Source organism: Pongo abelii, chromosome 13 (assembly GCF_028885655.2).
Source record: "Pongo abelii isolate AG06213 chromosome 13, NHGRI_mPonAbe1-v2.0_pri, whole genome shotgun sequence".
NCBI classification, from domain to species: Eukaryota; Metazoa; Chordata; class Mammalia; order Primates; family Hominidae; genus Pongo; species Pongo abelii.
In genome coordinates, this window is record NC_071998.2 from 30,770,038 (window position 1) to 30,782,344 (window position 12,307).

At 40.1% G+C, this 12,307-nt stretch overlaps 1 long non-coding RNA gene across 1 annotated transcript in view; it reads left to right on the forward strand.

Moving 5' to 3' along the window:
- The first annotated feature begins 744 nt into the window (after positions 1-744).
- The window catches only part of LOC134759767 (uncharacterized), a 31,516-nt gene continuing 19,953 nt past the window's right edge, over positions 745-12,307 (forward strand). Inside the window, exons 1-2 of the long non-coding RNA XR_010136496.1 lie at positions 745-817; positions 993-1,100. This is a non-coding gene — a long non-coding RNA (uncharacterized LOC134759767). The remainder of the gene's footprint in view (positions 818-992; positions 1,101-12,307) is intronic.

Sequence of the window (12,307 nt, forward strand, 5' to 3'; positions counted from 1 at the left end):
TGGAGGCAGAGGGACTTGTTAGGGAGCAATTGGGAGAATATTACCTAGGGCCAGACAGAAGGGCTCAAGGTAGGTAAGGGTATGGATGAGTTGGATGATGGGAGTAGGGTAAGAAAAGAGATATGAAGTCTTGAGATTATTGCTGGGAAGAATGTACAAGGTATCTGGCGAAGGATGCAAAAGCTGAAGGCATCAGGACTTTGAAGGTCCAGCCAAGGTTGGAGCCAACATCTGTATTGTGGTCTCAGTCTGCATAACTGGGTGATTTTTCTTGGGTCAGATAAAAAATATTTGGATACAGGAATGGAGACGGTGGTAGTTGGAACTAGTCATACAGAAGGTTCTAGCAGAAAGAAAAGGTCAGGGAGTAAGAGTAGATGTTGAGAGGATGATTGAAGTGGTTTGACTGTCAAACCAGTCAACGCAGGATAAAGTAAGGAAGCCAGAGGAGATCTGATGGGCCAGGGCAAATGATTAAAAAAGGGGAAGAAAGGTGTTCACAACATTAGCAATTATAATTCACCTTCAAGCATGGCCCGTGAGAACTCTGCTTATCGGAATAGATTTTTTTCTGTCTATTATGTAATATCTAAAAAAGTAACTGGAGAGAGGTGACTTAAAAATATTTGCACAGTAGAGTCCTTAAAGATCTTTAAGGGTCAAAGAAAATGCATGTTCATGAGAGTTAGTCACTCTGCCTTGTAAAGCTTGTTTTGATTTTTATTTTTTCGGTTGGTTTACAGTCCTCAGTGGCTTTGAATCTTGATACAGCTGGTGTGGAGGTTTCCTTGGATCCCCCCGGTGTCAGGTCGCCAAGGTAGGACTTGTCACCCAAAGTGCTGCCTGTTTCAGAAACCAAGTTGTAGCCTCCAACACAGGCCTTGGTGATGGATAAGCATTTGAAAAAATTAACTAATTTTCAGTTGATGACATTTTGTGAGCCTAATTGTACTTAGAAAAAACAGTGATTTATTTGACAATGTTTGTTTCAGCTTCATGTTCATGATCAAAAAGAAAACTTGAAGGGCTTTGTGAAGACTTTTGTCAAGTTCCCACCTGCTGATGGTAATCACGGTGTGTTTGCAGTAAGTTGTGAAGTGGTATGTTGGTTTTATATTTTACTTTGGTTATTATGACTGAATGATTGTGTAGCAGTCTACCTGGTATAAGGGTTTCCAGGGCCTTATTCCTTGATGACACAGTGCTGCATTGGTTGTTCACAAATTTTCAGATGAAGCCACTAAAGCTGAGAAAAGTTAGTGAATTGGTTAAGTTCACGCACCTAGAGTGATGGAGCCAGGAACTGTCCTGAGTGTCTTTTTATCGGTCAAATTTCTAAAATATATAAATAGTGGTAATTCTACTCATCAAATTGCTGAAATTATGTGAGTGAAAAATAATCAGCATAAAAGCTTTAATACTTTTGGCAAAATCATTTCTGGAGACAATAAAATCTTTATAGGGACTTATGTTCCTTTATATAAGAATCAGTGCTAAAAAGTGGGGAAAACAGAATTTGGAATTATAAGACCTGGAAAGTTCTACTAGCTGTGACCTTCTGAGCAAGTCTCTTAGATGCTCTAAGCTGTAAATTATGGAGTCAGTAACAACCCCATAGTGACTATGAAAATCAGATATGCTAAAATATAGGAAAGTGCTTTGTACATGTCAAACACATGAATAGTCATCTTTAATAAAACATAAAATAAGTTTTCATTCCCCATTGTATATTTGGAAAGAAGATTTGTGGCATTTCCTTATACTAAAGGTAGAAGACAATATTCCATTTTCCAGCTTAAGATCTTTTCATTATTATTATTATACTTTAAATTCTGGGGTACATGTGCAGAACGTGCAGTTTTGTTATATAGGTATACACGTGCCATGGTGGTTTGCTGCACCTATCAACCTGTCACCTACATGAGGTATTTCTCTTAATGTTATCCCTCCCCTAGCTCCCCACCCACCAACAGGCCCTGATGTGTGTTTTTCCCCTCCCTGTGTCCATGTGTTCTCATTGTTCATATCCCACTTATGAGTGAGAACATGCGGTGTTTGGTTTTCTGTTCTTGTGATAGTTTCCTGAGAATGATGGTTTCCAGCTTCATCCATGTCCCTGCAAGGGATGTGAACTCATCGTTTTTTATTCCATGGTGTATATGTGCCACATTTTCTTTATCCAGTCGATCATTGGTGGATATTTGGGTTAGTTCCAAGTCTTCGCTATTGTGAACAGTGCCACAACAAACATAAATGTGCAAGTGTTTTTATAGTAGAATGATTTATAATCCGTTGGGTATATACCCAGTAATGGGATGGCTGGGTCAAATGGTATTTCTGGTTCTAGATCCTTGAAGAATTGCCATACTGTCTTCCACAATGGTTGAACTAGTTTACACTCCCACCAACAGTGTAAAAGTGTACCTATTTCTCCACATCTTCTCCAGCATCTATTGTTTCCTGACTTTTTAATGATCACCATTCTAAGTGGCGTGAGATGGTATCTCATTGTGGTTTTGATTTGCATTTCTCTAATGAGCAGTGATGATCAGCATTTTTTCGTATGTCTGTTGGCTGCATAAATGTCTTCTTTTGAGAAGTATCTGTTCATATCCTTTGCCCATTTTTTGCTGGTTTTTTTTCTTGTAAATTTGTTGAAGTCCTTGTAGATTCTGGATATTAGCCCTTTGTCAGATGGATAGATTGCAAAAATTTTCTCCCATTCTGTAGGTTGCCTATTCACACTGATGATAGTTTCTTTTGCTGTGCAGAAGCTCTTTAGTTTAATTAGATCCCATTTGTCTATTTTGGCTTTTGTTGCCATTGCTTCTGGTGTTTTAGACATGAAGTCTTTGCCCATGCCTATGTCCTCAATGGTATTGCCCAGGTTTTCTTCCAGGATTTTTATAGTCCTAGGTCTTACGTTTAAGTCTTTGATCCATCTCGAGTTGATTTTTGTATAAGGTGTAAGGAAGGGGTCCAATTTCAGTTTTCTGCATATGGCTAGCCAGTTTTCCCAACACCATTTATTAAATAGGGAATCTTTTCCCCTTTGTTTGTGTCAGGTTTGTCAAAGATCAGATGGTTGTAGATGTGTGGTGTTATTCCTGAGGCCTCTTTCCTGTTCCATTGGTCTATATATCTGTTTTGGTATCAGTACCATGTTGTTTTTGTTACTGTAGCCTTGTAGTATAGTTTGAAGTCAGGTAGCATGATGCCTCCAGCTTTGTTCTCCTTGCCCAGGATTGTCTTGGCTATGCAGGCTCTTTTTTGGTTCCATATGAAGTTTAAAGTAGTTTTTTCCAATTCTGTGAAGAAAGTCAGTGGTAGTTTGATGGGGATAGCGTTGAATCTATAAATTACTTTGGGCAGTATGGCCATTTTCATGACATTGATTCTTCCTATTCATGAGCATGGAATGTTTTTCCATTTGTTTGTGTCCTCTCTTATTTCCTTAAGCAGTGGTTTGTAGTTTTCCTTGAAGAGGTCCTTCACATCCCTTGTAAGTTGGATTCCCAGGTATTTTATTCTCTTTGTAGCTATTGTGAATGGGAGGTCACTCATGATTTGGCTCTCTGTTTGTCTGTTATTGGTGTATAAGAATGCTTGTGATTTTTGCACATTGATTTTGTATCCTGAGACTTTGCTGAAGTTGCTTATCAGCTTAAGGAGATTTTGGGCTGAGACAATGGGGTTTTCTAAATACATGATCATATCATCTGCAAACAGAGACAATTTGACTTCCTCTCTTCCTATTTGAATACACTTTATATCTTTCTCTTGCCTGATTGCCCTGTCCAGAACTTCCAATACTATGTTGAATAGGAGGGGTGAGAGAGGGCATCCTTGTCTTGTGCCGGTTTTTAAAGGGAATGCTTCCACTATTTGCACATTCAGTATGTTGGCTGTGGGTTTGTCATGAATAGCTCTTATTATTTTGAGATACGTTCCATCGATACCGAGTTTATTGAGAGCTTTTTGCATGAAGGGGTCTTGAATTTTGTCGAAGGCCTTTTCTGCATCTATTGAGATAACCGTGGTTTTTTTCATTGGTTCTGTTCATGTGATGGATTACGTTTATTGATTTGCATATGTTGAACCAGCCTTGCATCCCAGGGATGAAGCCCACTTGATCATGGTGGATAAGCTTTTTGGTGTGCTGTTGGATTTGGTTTGCCAGTATTTTATGGAGGATTTTTGCATCGATGTTCATCAGGGATATTGGCCTGAAATTTTCTTTTTTTGTTGTGTCTCTGCCAGGTTTAGGTATCAGAGGATGCTGGCCTCGTAAAATGAGTTAGGGAGGATTCCCTCTTTTTCTATTGTTTGGAATAGTTTCAGAAGGAATGGTACCAGCTCCTCTTTGTACCTCTGGTAGAATCTGGTTGTGAATTCATCTGGTCCTGGACTTTTTTTGGTTGGTAGGCTGTAAATTACTGCCTCAATTTCAAAACTTGTTATTGGTCTATTCAGGGATTTGACTTCTTCCTGGTTTAGACTTGGGAGGGGGTATGTGTCCAGGAATGTATCCATTTCTTCTAGTTTTTTCAGTTTATTTGCGTAGAGGTGTTTATAGTATTCTCTGATGGTAGTTTGTATTTCTGTGGGATCGGTGATGATATCCCCTTTATCAACTTTTTTTTGTCTATTTCATTCTTCTCTCTTGTTTATTAGTCTGGCTAGTGGTCTATTTTTTTATCTTTTCAAAAAAACAACTCCTGGATTCATTGAATTTTTTTGAAGGGTTTTTCGTGTCTCTAGCTCCTTCAGTTCTGCTCTGATCTTAGTTATTGCTTGTCTGCTGCTAGCTTCTGAATTTGTTTGCTTTTGCTTCTCTAGTTCTTTTAATTGTAATGTTAGGTTGTTGATTTTTAGATCTTTCCTGCTTTCTCTTGTGGGCATTTACTGCTATAAATTTCCCTCTACACACAGCTTAAATGTGTCAAATGTGTCCCAGAGATTGTGGTACGCTGTATCTTTGTTCTCATTGGTTTCAAAGAACATCTTTATTTCTGTTTTCATTTTGTTATTTACCCAGTAGTCATTCAGGAGCAGGTTGTTCAGTTTCCATGTAGTTGTAGGGTTTTGAGTGAGTTTCTTAATCCTGAATTCTAATTTGATTGCACTGTGGTCTGAGAGACTGTTTGTTATGATTTCTATTCTTTTGCATTTGCTGAGGAGTGTTTTACTTTCATTTATGTGGTAGATTTTAGAATAAGTGTGATGAGGTACTGAGAAGAATGTATATTCTGTTGATATGGTGTAGAGAGTTCTGTAGATGTCTATTAGGTCCATTTGGTCCAGAGCCAAGTTCAAGTCCTGAATATCCTTGTTAATTTTCTGTCTCGTTGATCTGTCTAATATTGACAATGGAGTGTTAAAGTCTTCCACTATTATTATGTGGGAGTCTAAGTCTCTCTATAGATCTCTAGAAACTTGCTTTATGAATCTGGGTGCTCCTGTATTGGGTGCATATATATTTAGGATAGATAGCTCTTCTTAGTGCATTGATGCCTTTACCAACATGCAATGCCCTTCTTTGTTTCTTTTGATCTTTGTTGGTTTAAAGTCTGTTTTATCAGAGACTAGGATTGCAATCCCTACCTTTTTTTTTTTTTTTTTTTGCCTTCCATTTGTTTGGTAAATATTCCTCCATCCCTTTATTTTGAGCCTATGTGTGTCTTTGCATGTGAGATGGGTCTCCTGAATACAGCACACTGATGGGTCTTGACTCCTTATCTGATTTGCCAGTCTGTGTCTTTCAATTGGGGCATTTGGCCCATTTACATTTAAGGTTAATATTGTTATGTGTTAATTTGATCCTGTCATTGTGATGCTAGCTGGTTATTTTTCCCAGTAGTTGATGCAGTTTCTTTATAGCATCAGTGGTCTTTAGAATTTGGCATGTTTTTTCAGTGGCCGGTACCAGTTGTTCCTTTCCATGTTTAGTGCTTCCTTCAGGAGCTCTTGTAAGGCAGGCCTGGTGGTGGCAAAATCTCTCAGCATTTGCTTGTCTGTAAAGGAATTTATTTCTCCTTCACTTATGAAGCTTAGTTTGGCTGAATAGGAAATTCTGGGTTGAAAATTCTTCCCTTTAAGAATGTTGAATTTTGGCCCTCACTCTTTTCTGGCTTGTAGGGTTTCTACAGAGAGATCCGCTGTTAGTCTGATGGGCTTTCCTTTGTGGGTAACCCAACCTTTCCCTCTGGCTGCCCTTAACATTTTTTCTTTCATTTCAACCTTGGTGAATCTAACAGTTACGTGTATTGGGGTTGCTCTTATCGAGGAGTATCTTTGTGGTGTTCTCTGTATTTCCTCAATTTAAATGTTGAGTTGTCTTGCTAGGTTGAGGAAGTTCTCCTGGATAATATCGTGAAGAGTTTTCCAACTTGTTTCTATTCCTCTCATCTCTTTCAGGTACACCAATCAAACATACATTTGGTCTTTTCACATAGTCCCATATTTCTTGGAGGCTTTGTTCTTTTCACTCTTTTTTCTCTAAGCTTTTCACTTTCATTGGGTTGATCTTCGATCTTTGATATCCTTTCTTCTGCTTGGTTGATTCGGCTATTGATACTTGTGTATGCATCACAAAGTTCTCGTACTGTGCATTTCTCAGCTCCATCAGGTCATTTATGTTCTTCTCTAAACTGGTTATTCTAGTTAGCAATTCGTCTAACCTTTTTTCAAGGTTCTTAGCTTCCTTGCATTGGGTTAGAAAATGCTCCTTTAGCTCAGAGGAGTTTGTTATTACCCACAGTTTTGTTCCCTTGCTGGTGAGGAGTTGTGATCCTTTGGAGGAGAAGAGGCATTCTGGTTTTTGGAATTTTCAGCCTTTTTGCGCTGGTTTCTCCCCATCTTTGTGGATTTATCTACCTTTGTTTGGGCTTTGATGTTGGTGACCTTCAAGTGGTGTCTTTGGACGTCCTTTTTGTTGATGTTGATACTATTCCTTTCTGTTTGTTAGTTTTCCACCTAAAAGTCCGGACCCTCTGCTGCAGGTCTGCTGGAGTTTGCTGGAGGTCCACTCCAGACCCTTTTTGCCTGGGTATCACTAGCGGAGGCTGCAGAACAGCAAAGATTGCTGCCTGTTCCTTCCTCTGGAAGCTTCATCCCAGAGGGGCACCTGCCAGATGCCAGCTGGAGCTCTTTTTTATGAGGTGTCTGTCGAACCCTGCTGTGAGGTGTCTCCCAGTCAGGATACATGGGGGCCAGGGACCCACTTGAGGAGGCAGTCTGTCCCTCAAATGCTGTGCTGAGAGATCTGCTGCTCTCTTCAGAGCTGTCAGGAAGGGACATTTAAATCGGCTGAAGCTGCGCCCACAGCCACTCCTTACACTAGGTGCTCTGTCCCAGGGAGATGGGGATTTTATCTATAAGTCCTAACTGGGGCTGCTGCCTTTTTCTCAGAGATGATCTGCTCAGAGAGGAGGAATCTAGAGAGGTAGTCTGGCCGCAGCGGCCTTGTTGAACTGTGGTTGGCTCCGCCCAGTTTAAACTTCCCAGTGGTTTTAACCCGTGAGCGGGAAACCCCATACTCAAGCCTCAGTAATGGTGGACGCCCCTCCCCGCACCAAGCTTGAGCATTCCAGGTCGACCTTAGACTGCTGTGTTGGCAGTGAGAATTTCAAGCCAGTGGATCTTAGCTTGCTGGACTCCATGGGTGTGGGACCTGCCGAGCCAGACCACTTGGCTCCCTGGCTTCAGCCATTCACAGGGGAGTGAATGGTTCTGTCTCGCTGGCATTCCAGGTGCCACTGGGGTATGAAAAGAAAAAAAAAAAACTCCTGCAGCTAGCTCGGTGTCTGCCCAGCCACCCAGTTTTGTGCTTGAAACCCAGGGCCCTGCTAGTGTAGGCACCAGAGGGAATCTCCGGGTCTGCCGGTTGCAAAGACTATGGGAAAAGCACAGTATCTCAGCTGGAGTGCACCATTCCTCCAGGTACAGTCTCTCATGGCTTCCCTTGGCTAGGGGAAGGAAATCCCCCAACCCCTTTCACTTCCCAGGTTAGGCGATGCCCCACCCTGCTTCAGCTCATCCTCCGTGGGCTACACCCACTCTCCAACCAGTCCCAGTGAGATGAACCGGATACCTCAGTTGGAAATGCAGAAATCACCCACCTTCTGCATCGATCTCACTGGGAGCTGCAGACTGGAGCTGTTCCTATTCAGCCATCTTGCCAGCCCTCCCATCTATTATACCCTTATTTGTTCATATTCTTCCATGAGTTTAATAGAATCTTCCCTAATTCCTTTTTTTGGAAGGAATCAGGAAATAGGTAACTATTGATATTCATAATGGCAAAATGAGAACTGAAGGGCCAACATTAGTTAAAAAACAAAACAAAACAAAACAAAACCTTCGAATCTTGAAAACCTTCAAATGCATTTGATGCATTACATTCTTTAGAAAATATTTTTAAACAAACCCATGCACTCCATCTATGCTAACTTCTTCTTGATCTAAATGTCTTCTTAACTATGTGTCGTATTCCCTAACTAAGCCAAATAATGGAACCAGGTATCTTTTGTTCCTTACAAAAGACAATATCACCATATAGTTTCAGTTAAAAATACTTGTACAGTATTTTTCTCCCTTAGCAATAGCTGAGTTCTAAATATTTATTTAGTATGTGCTTTATGAAAGCCACTAGAGTAGTCACTTTCCTGCATGCATTTTCATTGGGTCCTCATAAACTAGTAGGTTGGTAATTATCCCTACTTTACAGAAGAGCAGACTGAGACCAGAATATTAAATAACTACCTGAAAATAACATATAGTAAGTAAATGGTGTATCAAAGCATAGTTCAAACCCATGTTTTCTAGAATCTGCCCAGGGCTCCATCTGTTCGACCATGCTACCCATATTTTGTCTTTAGGCTTATGTTACTGGGAGACAGGATACTTAATAAATGGTATTGAATAAAATTCAGATTATGCAAAGATCAGAATTCAACAGGAACTCTGAACTTGTAATAATGTATTCTCCCCTCAGCCTTGCATTATGGAACCAAATGATAAATTTTCCTAGTTTACCAATGTAACCTAGCAGAGAGGTAGTTGACAGTCATGCAGGTAAGATCTTTGTTTCATTCAGCTGTTTGTCACATTGGGTCAATAATGTGTTCTAACTATAACTGATAAAATTCATGGAGTTAAATTTTTATGTGCTATTATATGTCATCTTGGGGTAGGTTCTCTGGTGTAGTAGAAGATGACTTGAACAACATTAAAACATCAACCCGTGATGTCCAAGCTATCTTGTTGAACCTGTTTAGTGCTGACACTGTACTATTGTGTCACTAAAGTGATGTATTAATCAGACATCACTTTGAACATAGTCTATACCCTTAGGTAAAGAATTACAAGCCAACATATTTTTTTACAAAAAAAAATTTATAAAACCACATGTGTTAAGATAGCAGTCATTATCATTATTTTATAACTGATACTTGATTTGCCCTGTTAACCAAGAAGACAATAATCGCTGTCTTTGCTGATGATACAGTCTAACTACCACAAACTAGAAGCCGTGTCAGACAGTTCACATCATCTGGCTAATCAAGATCATAAAGAATAGTCCCTCATCAATTATGATAAAACCCAAACCATTGTTTTGACAAACTTTCCTTAATAATCAAATAGACAAGACTAAATTTATTAACTGATTATTTTATTCACATACTTAGGGGGCTTTTTCTACATTAAGTCAGGTAGGCTCAAAATTAAATGTTAGGTTCATTTTCTTGGCATAATAGACATGAAAACCTTTCCTTAATATACTCCAGGTTAAAATGTGTGTGTTTTGCTCTATGTTCTAGACCTCGGCCAGTAAACTATGGCCCATGGGCTGGCCACCTGTTTTTCTAAAGATTTTTCTTGGAATGGAGCCATCATACCCACTCATTTACAGATTGTGTATGGCTGCTTTCACACTCTAATGATATTGTTGAGTAGTTGTGACAGATCATGTGACTTGCAAGCTGAAAATATTAAATCTGGCACTTTTAGAAAAAAGTTTACCCATCCCATCGTAGAACAGTGTTATCCAAAAGAACTTTCTATTCTACATCTGCACTACCCAATATGGTAGACACTAGGCACATGTGGCTGTTGAGCACTTGAAAGATGTCTAATGTGACTGAGGAAATGCATTTCTAATTTTGTTTAATTTTAATTTGAATTTCAACAGTCCCATAAAGCTTGTGGCTACCACATTGCACAACACAGCTCTAGAACTTTGGGGACCTTTAGCTGAGTATTTGTCTCAGCCGTCCCTAGGACTAGCCTTCATGCACAAAAGGGCTAGCTCTTCTTCAGTGCAAAAATATGAGTAAGGCCATTTAATTTTCATAGATGAATATCAGCCTTTTTCTTGATGAATCTGGTATCCAAAGTATAGGATATTTGTTTCAAAGAGTAATGTTGTCTCTGCATGTGACAAATGAGACTGGAATGTGCTTGCATCTGGACCTTGCCAAACTGTGAGAAAAGAGAGTTGGGGACATAAGTTTTCCATAAGAAAAAAGGGGCATCCTCTTGTCCCCTCAAAAACATCTCCCAAACTGCACCTCTCACTATGACTTTCCTGCCCCTGATTTCTCAGGAACCGTTCCATCCTGCATGTCCTCCAGACCAGAAAATTTCAAAACATTGCATTTCCCCATTCCTTGGAATCGTTCTGTTTCTTCCACCCAGAAGACTCACAGATTTTCATAGTTTTCTCTATTTCCACCATCAACTTCTTTTAGAGTCATCTTATGGAAACTTCCCTTGTCCCCCAAGCTGAGTTTTGTCTGTTCCAACCCCTGTTTCACCTTTCCCCACTACTCTGAATATCCCTGAGAGTAGGGACACTGTGCTAGGATGCCCCAAAGTGGTATCTGCTGTGGGAGTTCCCCACTCCCTCCTTCTCCCATGCAGCTTCTTGATCATTTCTCCTCTTCTTGTGCTCTGTGCTCCCTACACACTACCCTGCAGGTAGGAACCAGTGCCGAGCATGGTGGCTGGCACATTGAATAATCATTTAAAGTGTTATGTCAGGCAAGGCATAGTAGGTACTGAATTTTAAATTTCTGACTCCTCGTTTCTTAGTCTTCAAATTACTCTTGTTCTCAGGCTAATCTTTAAATGCTTCTTTCAAAGTAAAGTTCTCCTAATAAGGAATCCAAACTGGTACCTGACTTTCTGAGCTCTTAGATTATCTGACCCCTCTCCCTCCATATCTATTCTATCAATCATATTTTCCACGTCACCAAACTTCAGTAAAAACATATTCAGTTTCTTCCATGTGTAATCATGGGGGATTTGGAACTAGATAGGCCTGAGCTCTTGTGTGTGCCTTCTTCCCAGAGGCAGATAAGCAAACCACTGAAATGCAATATGGCATGCACTGAATTGGGGTGTGCCTCTCTCAGCTAAGTCACAATGTGGGCAGAGCCTGGTTCTCTGCCTCCCCGAGTGCTTGTAAGAACCTCCCTGCCCTGATGTTGCCCTCTGGTGGTTCCTCATGGTAGGAAAGTGTGGACTCTGAAGTTAGACTGTTTAGATTTTATTTCCTTCAGCTCCACTAAGTAAGTTTAGGCAAGTTTTTTAACCTCTCAAAATTTCAATTTCCTTGTCTATGAAGAGGGACAATAAAAATACCTATGTCATTAGGTTGCCCTGCAAAGTACAGCAGGATAATCTGTGCAATATACTTAGTCCAGTAACTGACACATCACGACCATTGCCTGTTCTTATATCATAGTCCTTGTTCCTAAGTAGTTATTGCTGCTATCAGCATCTTTATTTTGGAGTTTTTACTTTTATTTGACAGTTAAAGGTGTTTTTTTTTTTACTTTTATTTAATAGTTAATTCACACTTCAGTTGTGGACATATCGGTTATGTTTCCTCATCAGCTTGGCTTGCCTCCCAAAAGACCCCTTAGGAGTCTAATGGCTGATTACCTGCAGAGAATCATTCAGGATGATGGTAAGAGCCCATTTGCTCATGACTGATGTCAAGACCCTCAGTCTGACTTGACTGAACAACAGTGAGGTTCATCGTAAAGGTTTACTGTCTAAGATGTTTAGGGTAGACCAGGTTCTTTCCTGGGGGTTCTCTCCTCTGGTGGAGAATCCTAAAGCATTTGCCTGTGCTTGTGTAAAAACCATTATATGCCATTGCCTGGTATAGTCCTGGATGTTCCTCATGAATCAGAACAGCAATCTCACTGAGAACAGTGGTCAGATCATTGTGTCTGGCCTTTGAATTCATGCACAGGACTTTTCTTGGTGTGGAGACCTAATTCCATTCTAAATCTTG